The sequence below is a fragment of the Podarcis pityusensis genome (genome assembly GCF_964106645.2).
Source record: "Podarcis pityusensis genome assembly, chromosome: 13".
NCBI lineage: Eukaryota > Metazoa > Chordata > Lepidosauria > Squamata > Lacertidae > Podarcis > Podarcis pityusensis.
The window spans coordinates 52,653,052-52,668,509 of NC_138038.1; the positions used below are offsets into that span (position 1 = coordinate 52,653,052).

The following is a 15,458-nucleotide window of genomic DNA, read 5'->3' on the forward strand; positions in this document are numbered from 1 at the left end:
TCTCTCCCTCTCTCTCGGCTCCCGCCTCCCTGACGCGGCCGCTGATGCGGGCTCGGTGGGCGAGGCGAGCGGGCCAGGCAGCGGGGCCGGCGGGCGGGCGGGCGGGCGCCGACAGCGGCCAAGCGGCGGCGGCGGCGGGCGAGCACCGGCCACCTCCCCTCCTAAGCCGGGGCGCCGCCGGGCACAGCGGCGTCGGGGGGGCGCCCTCTGGAACCTCCCACCGGCCACCCATCCCGCCCGGCTCCGGCCTCTCCATCCTCGGAGGCAACAGCAGCAGCGGACGACCCCACAACCCAACCCACCCCTCCACCCGTGCGCCCCGGCAGCACCCCACTTTCACCCCACCACCCGCGCTCCCCCCCATGGCCTTCGGCTGAGAGGCAGCCGCTCTCCCCATCCCTCCCTTCTCCCCCCAACCCCCCCTTCCAGGATGCGGGCAGCGCTGGGCAACGGACGAGACCCCCCGACGGCGGCCCCGGCACCCCGAGAAGCGCGCAGGCGGCGGCGCCGGCGGCCCCAACCCTGCTCCTCCTGCTGCTGAGGCCGGTAAGGAGCCGCGACCCCGCTGGGGGTTTTTTTTGGGGGGGGGAGAGACAGACCACCCACGACGGGGTGGGGTGGGGGGCGCAGAGCCACGCGGGCCCCGCCAGCACCTCCATCTTCATCCCGCATCTCCATCTTCCCCGCTTCGCCCGCTCCATCTCTCCATCACCCCCCCCTCCAAAAGAAGAAGACTCCATTCGTCACCCCTCCACTTCTATAATCCCTTCTTCCTCACTGGCACCTGCTTCTCTCCCTCCCCCCCATCTCTCCCCCCCCCCTCACAACAGCAACCCAATTTGAATGGACGCACTCAGGGACGTAGGCCCCGGCACACGCGCGCTCCCCCTGCCTCTCCTCTCCCCCCTCCAACCTCCTTGCCACCCCAGAGTGGGCCCCCCCCCACACGGAAAATGCCCCCCTTTCCCATTCCTCACCCCCACCCCCGTTTTCCAGAGGAATTAGAGCAAAATGCTGGCGTCGCCCCCCAGCGCAGCCGGCTTAGAAAACAAATAGATGCGATTCCCCTGCATCCTCCGTCTTAGCGCTGCCTCTCATCCTTCTGCAAAGGAGGAGCCGGGCCGGTAAAGCGTTTATTCCTTTATTCCTTCCTTCCTTTCTTCCTTCCTCCTGCTCTGCTTGTCGCCCTGGCTGCTGCCCCCGTCTCCCTTTGCTTACTTATCCATCCATCCATCTTGTTCCGCCTGACACCTGGTCTGTCATTTCCCTCTCTGCGTGTCCCCCCCCCCCACAATTCCCCCATTCCCTGCTCTCTTTCTCTCTCACATTCACCCCTTTCCCCCCCCTTCATTGCTCCATCCCCCCATCTAACCCTGCTCTGCAACAGGGGAGCGTTTTGGACCAGCGTTTGGCAGGGGGGGGGGTCTCTCCTACCCACCTGCCTGCAGCTCAGTCAAGGCCCAACACGGTTGCGGGGGGGGGGAGAGACCTTTCAGGGCTGGATGCGGCAACCCGAAATCCTGACAGACCCCTGGACCGACCCCCCAAGCAGTCCTTGCAGGGGGCCAGACCCCCTGCCAGTGTGGGTCAGAGGTGCTTTTCCTTTGGGGGGGAGGAGGGGAGCCTTTGGAGAAGATCTCCCCAGAGGTATGGCGGGGTGGTTGCTGTGAGAGCCAGGAGGATGTGGAGAGAAGGAAGGCAGTGAGGAGAGAGAGAGGGAGCGAGGAAAACGGTTGTGTGGAGGAATAATCCCCGGGCCTGGGATGTATGGAAGCTCAGGTTGAGGAGAAGCCATCTGCCCTTTGGGGAATGATTGAGGACCATCCATCAGAGCAGGGGAAAGAGGGGGTTCGGAGGGCACGGAATTTGGGGGGCAGGCCCAGGATTTGGGGCGCAGGATGGAGGGGAGAGAGGGGTGGTTTCGGAGGCCGCTGAGCCTCAGCTAAGCCTCCCTCTCCTGGGACTAGCTAGAGCGAAGACTTGCAGGGTTGTAGCATCTTTGTCCATTATCAGCTATTGCTGCTGTAGATCTGTTTCTTTCTACCTGTCTGCTGTGTTGCAGAGCAAAAGTGTTGTGGCGTGTTGTGTGGTGTGTGTGTGTGTGTGTGTGTGTGTGTGTGTATCTGATGGCGAGGGTGCAGGGTCAACGTCGCTGCTGCCTGCCCGAGTAAGCAACACTGAAGCAGGTATGACTCTGATATGACAAAAGGAGGCCGGTGTTTGGCCTGGGGGGGCAGGGGGCGGGGCAGGGAGTCCCCTTGGGAAAACTCTTTGAAAAAAGAAAAGAGGAAGGGAAAATGGGTTTGTGTTGGAGAGAGGATTCTGGCCAAATTTCTCTCGAACTCACCTCCACTCCATCTACTCGCTTCCCCGCTAACCCCAGCAAGGCCTATGCCTCAGTGAAGCCTTCCTAAATCTGGTGATCCCTCCGGAAAAAGCTGGACTCCCCCCTTCCCCCCCCTTTTCGCTATCGAGGGTTCAAGGAACAAATTCCTGCTTGTGGGTGGATACCAGCCATATATCAAAAGGGATTCCTCTTTGCTGCTGGTTTGGGGAGTTCCTCAGATCCCACTGTTTTTATTTCCCCAGTCTTCTAGTCCTTATTACGCACATGGTGAAACATTTCCAAGTCTTCTGATTAGTCAAGCACCTCCATCTGTTTTGGGACTACAACTCCCATCATCCCTAGCTAACAGGACCAGGGGTCAGGGATGATGGGAATTGTAGTCCCAAAACAGCTGGAGGGAGGGCTGAGTTTGGGGATGCCTGGATTAGATAGTGTTTCTAGGACGCCACCGGATATTTCTCTCCCAGCTGTGGTCCTGGGATAGCAATGGGTTTTGGGGACTACAATTCCCATCCTCCACGACCCTTGGCCATGCTGTCTGTGGATCATGGGAGTCGGAGTCCAACACATCCAGTGAGTGGCCACGCAGGCGCCATGTCCCCATCCTAGATTCTCCTTCGGGGCTGGTGTGTGTGTATGTGTGATTGTGTAGAACTGACATGTGGGTTGGTGACATTAAAGTTCAGTGCGTGGGGTCAGGCTAGATGACCCCTCGGACCCCTTCCAGCTCCGCCGTTCTTAAGTTTGTTATTTGTTTGATGCACAAGCTGGAGTGGCTTCAGATCCCGAGTGGGACAAGAGGAAGTTTCACTCGCAACGTTGCAACGAGAGGGGAGAAAACAAATACTGAACGGGGAGTTGATTTGCCAGTTGGGGGCGTCGTTTGTGTGCTAACCCAGCCCCCCAGTCCCCAAATCTGGGGGTGGAAGGAAGCAGTACAACAGAGCGGGCGCTTTGGAGCAGGGGAAATAACAGGGATTCGGTTAATTTGCGGAGGACAAACGTATTCATTCGATACTAGTCGTGACCGCTAAAGAGAACCTCCTTCCGCAGGGGCAGTCTACCTTAGAATATTGGGTCGGTGGGGATAAATAGCAGGGCAGTTGGAGCTGTTGACACAAGTGGACCAGGCGGGCCTGATCCTGCAGGGCATGACTAACGCTTTGACTTATTTGTTGCATTTATATCATGCCTTTTTCCCTCTGAGGAGCTCAATGCGTGGTTTCTCACACTCATTTAATCGCCAGGTAGGTTGGGTTGAGAGACAGCGGCTCGCTTTGTGGCTGAGCTTTGAACCCGGGTCTCCCCCAGGCCCGGCACTCTAACCACTACGCCGCACTGTCAGAAGGACCGTTTCTGAGCATCCTGACCCGCCATTTCCCATCGCGCCTCCCTTCGTTAACAACGAGCCTGAGCAAAGGTCCTGCATTGCGGCGGGTTGGGCTAGATGACCGCTGGGGTCCCTCCCAGCTATATGTGAGACCTTCAGCCTAGAAACGGACGGGACGACTCTGCAAAACGGGGCCGCGGTCAGCTCAGGACAGAGCCAAGCCAGGACCGTCTGTGGAAGACACACAATCCGTTGGTGGAACTGACCACAGCAAGTTGTCCCAATGGCCGTCGCCTTGGACCAGTCGACTTCTCCAACATGGCGCCCCCGTGCACCTGCTGAGAACTACAACTCCCATCGGTTCTCATGTCATACAGCCATGCTGACTAAGGCTGATGGGAGTCGTAGCCGGAGGAGCTTGAGGGTTTGGATGACTTGAGGGTTTGTCAAGGGCTTTTGAGCTTCCTTGTTCAGGGGCAGTCTAAACCCTCCATCTATAACCCCACCCTCCTCCCTGACTTTGTCCAGTCCTCTTTCGAAGCCCTCCAAGTTGGCAGCCATCAGTACCCCTTAGAACCATAGAATTGTACAGTTGGGAGGGGCACCCAAAGGTCATCCAGCCCAACCCCAAGCAATGCAGGAATCGCAGCCGAAGGATCCCTGGCAGGCAGCTTAAAAAAACTCCAGGGAAGGAGAGACCACTGCCTTCCGTTCGGCTGTCACCGCCAGGAAGTCCTTCCTGATGTTGAGTCAGAATCTCCTTCCTTGTGGCAGTGAGTTCCGCTGGCTAACTGTGAAAACTTCAGGAGAGCCTTGTGGCAGCTGGGTCAAAGGGGGCCTGGCCAAGCCAGCATCCTGTTCTCCCAGAGGCCAACCATAGGCCCCAGTGGGAAACCTCAAAAGCAGGACATGGGATAGCTCAGACAATAAAGCATGAGACTCTCAACCTTAGGTTTGTGGGTTCGAGCCCTGCGTTGGGCAAAAATATTCCTGCATTGTAGCGGGTTGGGCTAGATGACCCTTGGGGTCCCTTCCGACTCTAAGATTGTACAGCAAGTCTCCCTACTTGGCAGAGCCAAGCCATCATGGCCTTCGAAAGCTTCAAGAATTTGCCTAAACTGCTTCCAGAGCAGTCCAAGTTGGTCTGACCCAAGGGAGTTTCCCTTAAGTGTGTGTGTGTGTTTGTGGGCAGGCAGGTGTGTGGTCTGTGGTTAGAGGTGCCTGCCTAGGATCTGGGAGGGACCAGGGTTCAAAGCCCCCGCTCTGCCATGCTGACCTCTCGACCCTTCCTGGCTCACAAGGTTGTTGTGGGGTTTAAATGAGGGGCAGGGAGAACCATGAAGGCGCCTTGAGCTCCTTAGAGGAAAAGGTGGGATGGGCTTGGAGGAGGAGTCCTAATGCCAGGGCAGAGGCTCAGGCCTGCCCTCCCTCCCTCTTATTTCATATTCCTTCCCTTCTTTTCTTTCCTTCCTTCCTTCCTTCCTTCCTTCCTTCCTTCCTTCCTTCCTTCGCTCTTTTTCATATTCCTTCCCTTCTTTTCCTTCCTTCCTTCGCTCTTTTTCATATTCCTTCCCTTCTTTTCCTTCCTTCCTTCTTCCTTCCTTCCTTCCTTCCTTCCTTCCTTCCTTCCTTCCTCCTATTTCATATTCCTTCCCTTCTTTTCCTTCTTTTCCTTCCTTCCTTCCTTCCTTCCTTCCTTCCTTCCTTCCTTCCCTCTTTTTCATATTCCTTCCCTTCTTTCCTTCCTTCCTTCCTTCCTTCCTTCCTTCCTTCCTCCCATTTCATATTCCTTCCCTTCTTTTCCTTCCTTCCTTCCTTCCTTTGCTCTTTTTCATATTCCTTCCCTTCTTTTCCTTCCTTCCTTCCTTCCTTCCTTCCTTCCTTCCTTCCTCCTATTTCATATTCCTTCCCTTCTTTTCCTTCCTTCCTTCCTTCCCTCCCTCCCTCTTTTTCATATTCCTTCCCTTCTTTTCCTTCCTTCCTTCCTTCCTTCCTTCCTTCCTTCCTTCCTTCCTTCCCTCTTTTTCATATTCTTTCCCTTCTTTTCCTTCCTTCCTTCCTTCCCTCTTATTTCATATTCCTTCCCTTCTTTTCCTTCCTTCCTTCCTTCCTTCCTTCCTTCCTTCCTTCCTTCCTTCCCTCCCTCCCTCTTTTTCATATTCCTTCCCTTCTTTTCCTCCCTCCCTCCCTCCTTCCCTGCTTCTACTTCTCTTCCCCAGGACTCCTTCAGTTGTGGGGTCGTGTGGGGCAGAGGTGATGGATTTGACTAAGGACGTATGGAGGAGAAACCTCATTTGTGCCTCATGGCTTGGCTCTCCTTCCGCAGTTGGAGGCAGCGATTATGCTTCTGAATACCAGTTGCAGGATGGGATCTTGGGTTCGAGTCCTGCTTGCGGCTTTCCTATGATGGGCTCCTGGCTGGCCACTGTGAGGACAGGGGCTGGATTGGATGGGATCCTGGCCTGATCCACCCAGGCTGATTTGGGGGCGCAAATGGACTGCGGCCTGACAAATCTGTGCCAGCGAATCGAGAAGTGTTTCCCTAAATGCATGTTTGGGCTGAAGGTCTGAGCATGGGAGTCAGGCTGTCTAACTCAATACCGCTTGCACGGGCTGGCAGCAGCAGTGGCTCTCTGGGATTCTGGGCGCGTTTGTCTCCCAGCCCTGCCTGGAGATGTCACTTGGGATCGAACCTTCTGCAAGCCAAACAGGTGTCCTGCCATGAAGTTGTGGCCTTTCCACTAATATTCTAGGCCTCATGGTTGTGAGCCAAGGCCTGGTGTGCAGGTTTCAGGCACCAGGCCTCACCCAGTCTTGCCCAGAGATGCCGCTGGGGGTTAAACCTTCTACATGCCAAGCAGCTGCTCTACCTCTAAGCTACATTCTTTCTGCTGGATAGACTAGAGATTACTGGCAAGGGGTGTTTAAAGCCCTATACGGCCTAGGACCCTCGTACCTACGGGACCACCTCTCCTGGTATGCCCCACAGAGGAACGTACGGTCTTCAAACAAAAACATCCTGAAGGTCCCAGGCCACAGAGAGGTTAGGCTGGCCTCAACCAGAGCCAGGGCTTTTTCAGTTGTGGCTCCAATCTGGTGGAACGCTCTGCCACAAGAGACTAGGGCCCTGCGGGACCTGACATCTTTCCGCAGGGCCTGCAAGACAGAGCTGTTCCACCAGGCCTTTGGTCAGGGCGCAGCCTGACTCCCTCCTCTGGCAATCTGCACAGAATTTTGCTTAATGGTTGCCATCAATTTGATTTTAATTAATTTTTATAATGAAATGTTTTTAGAATGTTGGATTATTTGATTGTTGTTAGCCGCCCTGAGCCCGGCTTCAGCTGGGGAGGGCGGGATATAAATAAAATATTATTATTATTATTATTATTATTATTATTATTATTTGTGTGTGCGTATTTGCCTGTGGAGTCCAGGACCAAGAGAGATATTTGGGGTTGGGTTTTTTTTGAGGAGGAGCTCGTGGTCTAACCCAGCCTTCCCCAAACTGGACCTCTCCTGATGTTAGTATGAAGAATTTGTGAATATACTTACGGATATTCTATCACATGTACATAGAATCGTAGAATTGTAAGGGTCATCTAGTCCAACCCGCTGCAATGCAGGAATCTTTGGCCCAACATGGGATTCAAACCCACAATCCTGAGATTAGGAGTGCCATGCTCTTCCAACAGAGCCATCCTTCCGGACAATATTAGTACTATTGCTAATGATGTTACTGTTTTGAATAGCGACTGGGCACCTCGAGGGCACCAGGTTGAGCAGGGCTGTCCTGGCCGAGCAGGGGGAATTGGGAGCCCGGACTCCTGGGTTCTGGCGGGTCAGTGCAGAGCATGTTGGGTCCGAGAGACAGGGCCCCACCTAGCCGAAATTCTCGTGGACTTGGACAGAAGATGGCAAGGAAGTCTCTGGGTAGGCTGAGGTACCCACGATGCCAGATTCTTGGGGAAGACAGCAGGCTTGCCGCGAACCCATCATGTTGGGGGACCCCCAAGGGCCATCTAGCCTGACCCCCTGCGAGGCAGGAATCCCAGCTCAGGAATCCCTGGCAGATGGGTTTCCCCAAGCAAGGAGAGTCCACCTTTTGAGGGAACCCATCCCCTATAGAAAGTTCTTCCTAACGGTCAGTCGCAATCTCCTTTATTAACGCCTAAGATAATAGGTCTGGGGGTGCGAGCCCCTCTGGCAGAGCAGCCCTTCCAGGTGGCTTGCCCAGAGAGGAAGGCCCTCTGCGCTTCCTCAGAGGCCCTCTTGCCCATTTTCGCTGATGCCTTGTTTTCTTTAGATAACCTGATTCTCCTGGCAGACGCAGAGAGAGCTGTAATCTCATGACAGGTGGATGAATATTTGCGGGGTTTTCGGGGCGCAGAAGAGGCCTCCCCCCCCCCGGCTCCGAATCCAGCCCCCCCCCGTGTGGTGGGGGTGTGGGGGGGGGGTCCCACCGAGCCCACCGCAGGGATTTCAGGCAGGGATGAGTAAGCGGGGAGAACGGCGGCGGCTCTGGAAACCCGGTTGCCACGGATACCCGTAGTGACTGCCGCCACGGCAACGGGCCCATGCCTTTACGCCGGGAGATTGTGGGGTTGTGGGGGGGGGGGGGAGGAAAAAAAAAAGGAGGGTGGTGGTGCAGGGAAGGAAGGGATCTCCCCTGAGCTGCCCCCCTTCTTGCGCTCCTCTGCGTCGCCATCCCTCTCCTTGCGCGGCCGCCACGGGGCTAGAGCATCGCTGCCTTAGCAACACCTTCGGGGAACCAGCGATGGGAGAGACCCGTAGGTGGGCCGTGGGGGCGAGAGGGGTGCCCCGGTGCCAGATGGAGACGTGGGCTCGATCCAGGCCTGGCTTTCCAGCAACGCAGGGCGGCTGGCTGTGCGCGCCTCCTCCGTGCAAAACGCTCCGCGCGCGTTCCTCTCCCCTACGCGTAATAATAACCCTTTCCTCCTCTTGCGCGCGTGTCCCTCCCTCTCCCCCCCCCCGCAGTGTGCTTTGCAGCATGGGGGGGGGGTCTTGGGGGGAGGGGCTGGCAGGCAGGCAGCAAGCGGCTCCTTCCGTGGATTTACGGCCGGCCGATCCCCGAAAGGAGGGGGGGGGGAAAGAGGAAATAAAAGATCCAGCAAAACTGCCCTAAAGGGACATCCATTATTAATAAAAAAGATTGTTCCTCGCCGTGACCGCAGGAAGGAGGGAATGGGGAAGGCATAGAGGAGGAGGAGAGGAGAGGAGGAGGGAAAGGAGGAGGCCGGCGCTCGCGTCTCCCCTCTCCTGCTGCAGGATTTCGGCAGAATATTTGACACACTCGCTCTCTACATATTTATCTCCTCGCCCGCTTTCCCTGTTCGCCATCAGCTGTGCTGCTGGCCCTTCCGCACTTTCCAGAGTGGAATTCCCTCCTGCCCCTTTTAAACTGCGAATCTGGCCCCCTCCCAGGACAATTGCATGCATCCCTTTTGCTCCTTCCTTTGTCGGCAAGCGCCAGGATCCAGGTGGGATGCCCAGTGGGTGGCTTGTCTTCTTGGCACCCCCACAGCACTCAGCCTGGGTGCCCCGGCCACCCTCTCTCTGCCTCTGCCAAGCTGCAAGCCAGCGCCCTCAGAGGCCTCCTCCTGTTTTGCTTCCTTTTCACACGTCTAAAACAGAGAGGGCTGCTGTTAACAACGGGCAGAAAGGTGATGATCAGGACTGTAAAATGGGCACGCAGAACGAGCGCAGATGCGCAGCGGTTAAAATGTAAAGGATATCAGCGTTGTCGGGCTGGCGAGTTTAGGTCCAGATTCGCCGGACTTTGCCAGGAATATGTCTGTTCCTCGTTTGGGGGTGGTTAGAGCTTACCCACCCTCCTCAGTTAATTCCCACAACGACCCTGAGAAGTAGGCCAGGAGGCTGTAAGAGTCCTCATCCGACACTAACAACTACATCGCACTGGCGGGGCAGCTCTGTAAATTAAGCAGGTAATAAACATGAAGAGAGCAAAATGTCACTTAGAGAAACATTTTCCTTCAATCTTGACTTTTATTCCAGATGGTTTTATTTGACGTTTTGCTGCGTTGTAAACCACTTTGAGGCTGTTTCTGTCAAATACCAAGCAGCCCCCCAAAAATATAGTAAAACAATAGATTCTGTTGCAAAATAAAGGGTGCCTAGACATTCTGTTGGGGTGACCGCAGCCTAGGTTTTAAGGCTCCATTTGGTGGTTAGGTTAGATATATCTGAGTTTCTAACCCCGGCAGGAATCTTTTTTCCCAGCGCGCGGCTCGAACCCACAACCCGGAGATGAAGAGCTCTCCGAGTTGTCCGGGCCTAAATCGGTTCCTGGGTGTCAGATCTCCCTCTTTCCGAAAGTTGGCTGGCAAAATTGGGGTGTTGGGGTAGAGGAGGCAGTTGCCCCTATCAGCCCCCTCCCTGCCAGTTGGCCCCCCGGGCCAAGGGGACAAGGCCGAGTCTGGTTTGGGGCCTGGGAGACAAGTGTCTACCCCACCCGCTTGCCTCTGGCCCTCTGCCCAGCCCGGGAGATGGTGGCTTTCTTGTCCTGGCCGCCGTCCAGGGCAGCCTTTTCTATTGAGGATCTCGTTTCCGGCCCTGTGCCCCCTCCTCCCTTCACCCTTGCCAGCTGCACCGAGACACAGTCAGGCGCCACAGTGAATCCCCCTCCCCATCCAGCCCGGGAGCTGGGGAGATAAATATTTTTGGGGCGGAAGGCATGTCCGAGCAGAGGCCAGGTAACCGACCCGTCCTAGAGGACCCGGGTTCTCCCATATACAGGAACAGCTTTCTCTCTCTTCCTCCCCGCCTGCCAGAACGGATCTAGAATAACGTTGGCTCCAGATCACACGCCCTCCTGTTTTCCAGTAAATAGTGGCCGCTCCGTCCAAGCAGCCGTGGCTGACCAGGCGCCTTTTGGATCTTCTGCGCTACAACTCCCATCAACAACTCTCTCCCCCCAGCCAGCACATCTGTTTTGGCAAGGGAGGGAGTGGTGCTGATGGGAGTTGTGGTCCAAAAGTGGCGCCGGACGTCGGCGGGGATGGGAAGTCCAGCCTCTCGCCTGGGTCTTGATTCAGGGCGGATCTCAGTTGGGGAGAGATAAATGAAAGTCCTTCGTCACGCGGCGGAGAGTTAAACTGCGGAACTCCCTGCCACTGACCTAGGTGGCTTTGAAAGAGGGCTGGGCAAATTCACAGAGGAGGAGAGGGCTATCGAGGGCTACTAGCTAAAGTGTTGGTGTTGACCTTTAAAGCCATAAACGGCCTCGGCCCAGTATACCTGAAGGAGCGTCTCCACCCCCATCGTTCTGCCCAGACACTGAGGTCCAGCTCCGAGGGCCTTCTGGCAGTTCCCTCCCTGCGAGAAGCCAAGTTACAGGGAACCAGGCAGAGGGCCTTCTTGGTGGTGGCGCCCGCCCTGTGGAACGCCCTCCCGTCAGATGTCAAGGAAATAAACAACTACAGTGGTACCTTGGGTTAAGTGCCTAATTCGTTCCGGAGATCTGTTCTTAACCTCAAACTTCTTAACCTGAAGCACCACTTTAGCTAATGGGGCCTCCTGCTGCCACTGCGCCGCCGGAGCACGATTTCTGTTCTCATCCTGAAGCAAAGTTCTTAACCCGAGGTACTATTTCTGCGTCAGCAGAGTCTGTAACCTGAAGCGTATGTAACCTGAAACGTATGTAACCCGAGGTACTACTGTACATGACATTTAGAAGACATCTGAAGGCAGCCCTGTTCAGGGAAGTTTTAAATGTGTGACATTTTAATGTCTATTTGTTGGAAGCTGCCCAGAGTAGCTGGGGAGACCCAGCCAGATGGGTGGGGTACAAATTTATTATTATTATTATTATTATTGCCAGGATGGCTGTGCTCTGTCTCTGCAGTTTGAGGCAGCCGGACTATCCCGTTGAACCCAGAACACCCTCACCAGCATTTTATTTATTTTATTTATATTTCTCTGAACCCGCTGCAATGGAGTAGACCCCTTATGTTAATTGCTAATGAAAGGATCTCTGTTGGGAAATGGTGGGTGAACGACGCCCGAAAGCATCCTTCTGTCGAAAGAGGCTCAGTGTGGTCGGACGAGGGAGAGACCCGGGTTCAAATCCCTCCTCCCACTTGGCTATGAAATTTACTGGGTGTCCTTGCGGGGCCGGTCGCTGCCTCTTTCAGCCTACCCTACCTCGCAAGGTTGTTGTTCCATGCCACATTGAACTCCTGGGAGAAAAAGGTGGTCCACCGATGCAATCTTAACAGGTCAAGAAAATGTTTTGGACTACAACTCCCATCAGCCTCCAGGAGTTGCAATGCGGGAGGGGAACTCAAATTCATTTGCATTTAAAGGCAAACTCGATCCAATTCTGATTTCCGGGAACGAGAGGTGGAACTGATACCTGGCCACCCTTCGCTAATTCGACGCCGTCCAGTTTTTGCAGCGTTTATGTTTCCTTCATCCAAAGTTGCATTCCTATACATTAGCGTAAAGCAGGGGCACGACTGCATGCACTGGTGAAAAGGACCTACAGAAATGCCTTTGCAAAAATGTGTATATTGGGCAAAATATGCATATGACCGCGTGTGCAAGTTAGGAGAAATTTGCACTTGAATGTTGGCGAATTACCATGGTGCCTTAAAAAAAATAAATGCAATTGGATGTGGAGTTTAAGACTGGATAAATGAGAATCATCCCTGGTTGGACAAAGGGCAGCAGGTTGACCAAGAATGTCTTATTATTTTTTAAAAAATATTTTTATTCGGTTTTACATATACAAATTTATAACAAATACAAGCACAACTCCATGTAAAGAGATACCTCTGAATCTCTGGACTTCCCCCTATCCCTTCCATGGCTCCTACTGTCAACATTTACACCTGTGTGGCGCTGTGGTCTAAACCACTGAGCCTAGGGCTTGCCGATCAGAAGGTCGGCGGTTCGAATCCCCGCAATGACGGGGTGAGCTCCCATTGCTCGGTCCCTGCTCCTGCCAACCTAGCAGTTCAAAAGCACATCAAAGTGCAAGTAGATAAATAGGTACCGCTCTGGCGGGAAGGTAAACGGCGTTTCCGTGCGCTGCTCTGGTTTGCCAGAAGCAGCGTAGTCCTTCTGGCCACATGACCCGGAAGCTGTACGCCGGCTCCCTCGGGCAGTAAAGCGAGATGAGCGCCGCAACCCCAGAGTCGGCCACAACTGGACCTAACAGTCAGGGATCCCTTTACCTTTACCTTTATCAATCCATTGGGACGCGGGTGGCGCTGTGACTTAAACCACAGAGCCTAGACCATGGGTAGGCAAACTAAGGCCCAGAGGTCAGATGCAGCCCAATCGCTTTCTCAATCCGGCCTGCGGACGGTCCAGGAATCAGTGTGTTTTTACATGAGTAGAATGTGTCCTTTTATTTAAAATGCATCTCTGGGTTATTTGTGGGGCATAGGAATTCATTCATATATTTTTTTCAAAATATAATCTGGCCCCTCACAAGGTTTAAGGGACAGTGGACCGGCCCCCCTGTTGAAAAAGTTTGCTGACCCTTGGTTTAGACCCTTGTATAAAGGTAAAGGGACCCCTGACCATTAAGTCCAGTCGTGACTGACTCTGGGGTTGCGGCGCTCATCTCGCTTTATTGGCCGAGGGAGCCGGCGTACAGCTTCCGGTTCATGTGGCCAGCAGGACTAAGCCGCTTCTGGTGAACCAGAGCAGCGAACGGAAATGCCGTTTACCTTCCCGCCGGAGCGGTACCTATTTATCTACTTGCACTGGTGTGCTTTTGAACTGCTAGGTTGGCAGGAGCAGGGACCGAGCAACAGGAGCTCACCCCGTCACAGGGATTCGAACAGCCGTCCTTCTGACTGGCAAGTCCTAGGCTCTGTGGTTTAACCCACCGTGCCACCTGCATCCCTAGACCCTTGTATACCCCTCCCCATTTGTGACATGCTAGTGATGTAGTGATGATGTGTCAGTGATGCCTCTCGAAGTGTATTCTGGGGGAAAGAGGGAAGTTTTAAAAGAGGAGATCACCCCCTGCTCGGGGTTCTTACTCCTGTAGGGACCTTTGTGCAACAATAAAGATTGTGATCTACTGACCGCTCTTTTGCTCCAAATTAGTCATACCTCGGGTTACAGCTGCTTCAGATTGCGTTTTTTCGGGTTACAGACCCGCCGAAACCCGGAAGTACCCATGGTCTAAACCACACAGCCTAGGGCTTGCAGATCGGAGGGTCGGCGGTTCGAATCCCCGCGACAGGGTGAGCTCCCGTTGCTCGGTCCCTGCTCCTGCCAACCTAGCAGTTTGAAAGCACGTCCAAGTGCAAGTAGATAAATAGGTACCGCTCCAGCGGGAAGGTAAACAGCGTTTCCGTGCGCTGCTCTGGTTCGCCAGAAGCGGCTTAGTCATGCCGGCCACATGACCCGGAAAAACTGTCTGCGGACAAACGCCTGCTCCTTCGGCCAGTAAAGCGAGATGAGCGCTGCAACCCCAGAGTCGTCCGCAACTGGACTTAACGGTCAGGGGTCCCTTTACCTTTACCTTTACACAAGGGTTACGCAAGTTCAACATTAGGTCACTTTATCAGACACCTTTCCCAACACCTCTTAAGTCCCCATCACCCAAAGAACAGTCAAACTCTTGACATCTCCTTGCCCTCAGGACCTGTCTGGAGATGGGCTTTCAGAACACCTGACTTGCTCAACTGCCTCTGGGGATGTCTATGGTCGTCCCCCTGGTCATTCCCTGGGTGGGGGGCTCTGAATGCCCTCTCACGCTTGGGGAATTATGGCGGGATGCCCTGTTCCTGCTTCTTGGTTCACGGAGGGAGGTGGAGCCCAAATTCACCTTTCTTTCAGGGTTAAAATGGTCTCGGAATGAGGAGAGTCGGTTCAAGTATGGATTTTCTACGAATTTATAAAGCTAGATTTCTTCCCTGCGCTGTCAAGTCGAAAGGATACGTTCCGGCATAATATTTGGAACATTGTGACAACTATAAAGATGTGTTTTCCCCCTTGTCATTTCCGTAACAAAAAGAATGGGGGAAATTCTTAATTTATTTAGGAGACCACTATGAGCAGATGAAAAGATTAGCAGGATTTTAACCTCACTTGTCATGTAACAAGTACTATGGATAATCTGGATAGATTCAAAATATAGATTATGAAATAATATGGAGTTGAAAATGTTGTCAATAGGACCCATGGAGGGGATGAAGTCTTGAGATTCAGAAAAATCTCTCTTTATGTATATGTAATATATATATATATATATATATATATATATATATAGTCAAATAAAAACGATTTCCTAAAAAATAAGAAGAAAATAGGGATCTCCTATTTAATAATGTGCAGTTTAACATACATAAAAACATAATAAAACGTTAAACGTTGAAAAGCTCCCCCATACAAGGCTGTCTTCAGATGTCTTCTAAAGGTTGTATAGTTACAGTGAGGGGGGGGGAGTATTTGATCCCCTGCTAAATTTGCCCATTTGCCCTCTGACAAAGAAATGACCAGTCCATAATTTTAATGGTAGGTTTACTGTAGCTGTGAGAGACAGAATAACAACAGGAAAAAACCCCCAGAAACCCCAGAAGACAAAAGTCAGAAATTGGTGTGCATTATATAACGAGTGAAATAAGTATTTGATCCCCTGTCAACCAGCCAGATCTCAGGCTACCTGGTATCCCCCTCACTGGATCTCCTTGGCTCGGGGGTCCCATAACCCCATACCCTCTCCGCTGAGAATAGGAATGTCCTGATCGCCGAAGAATGGATGCTTTTGAATTCTGGTGC

The 15,458-nt window shown here is 53.6% G+C and overlaps 1 protein-coding gene across 2 annotated transcripts in view; it reads left to right on the plus strand.

The window, feature by feature from the left end:
- Positions 1 to 434: 434 nt before the first annotated feature.
- The window catches only part of NLGN2 (neuroligin 2), a 74,602-nt gene continuing 59,578 nt past the window's right edge, over positions 435 to 15,458 (plus strand). For both annotated transcript variants that reach the window (XM_080979721.1, XM_080979722.1), the window contains exon 1: positions 435 to 546. The gene's annotated coding sequence lies outside the window, so the exon portion shown is untranslated. The remainder of the gene's footprint in view (positions 547 to 15,458) is intronic.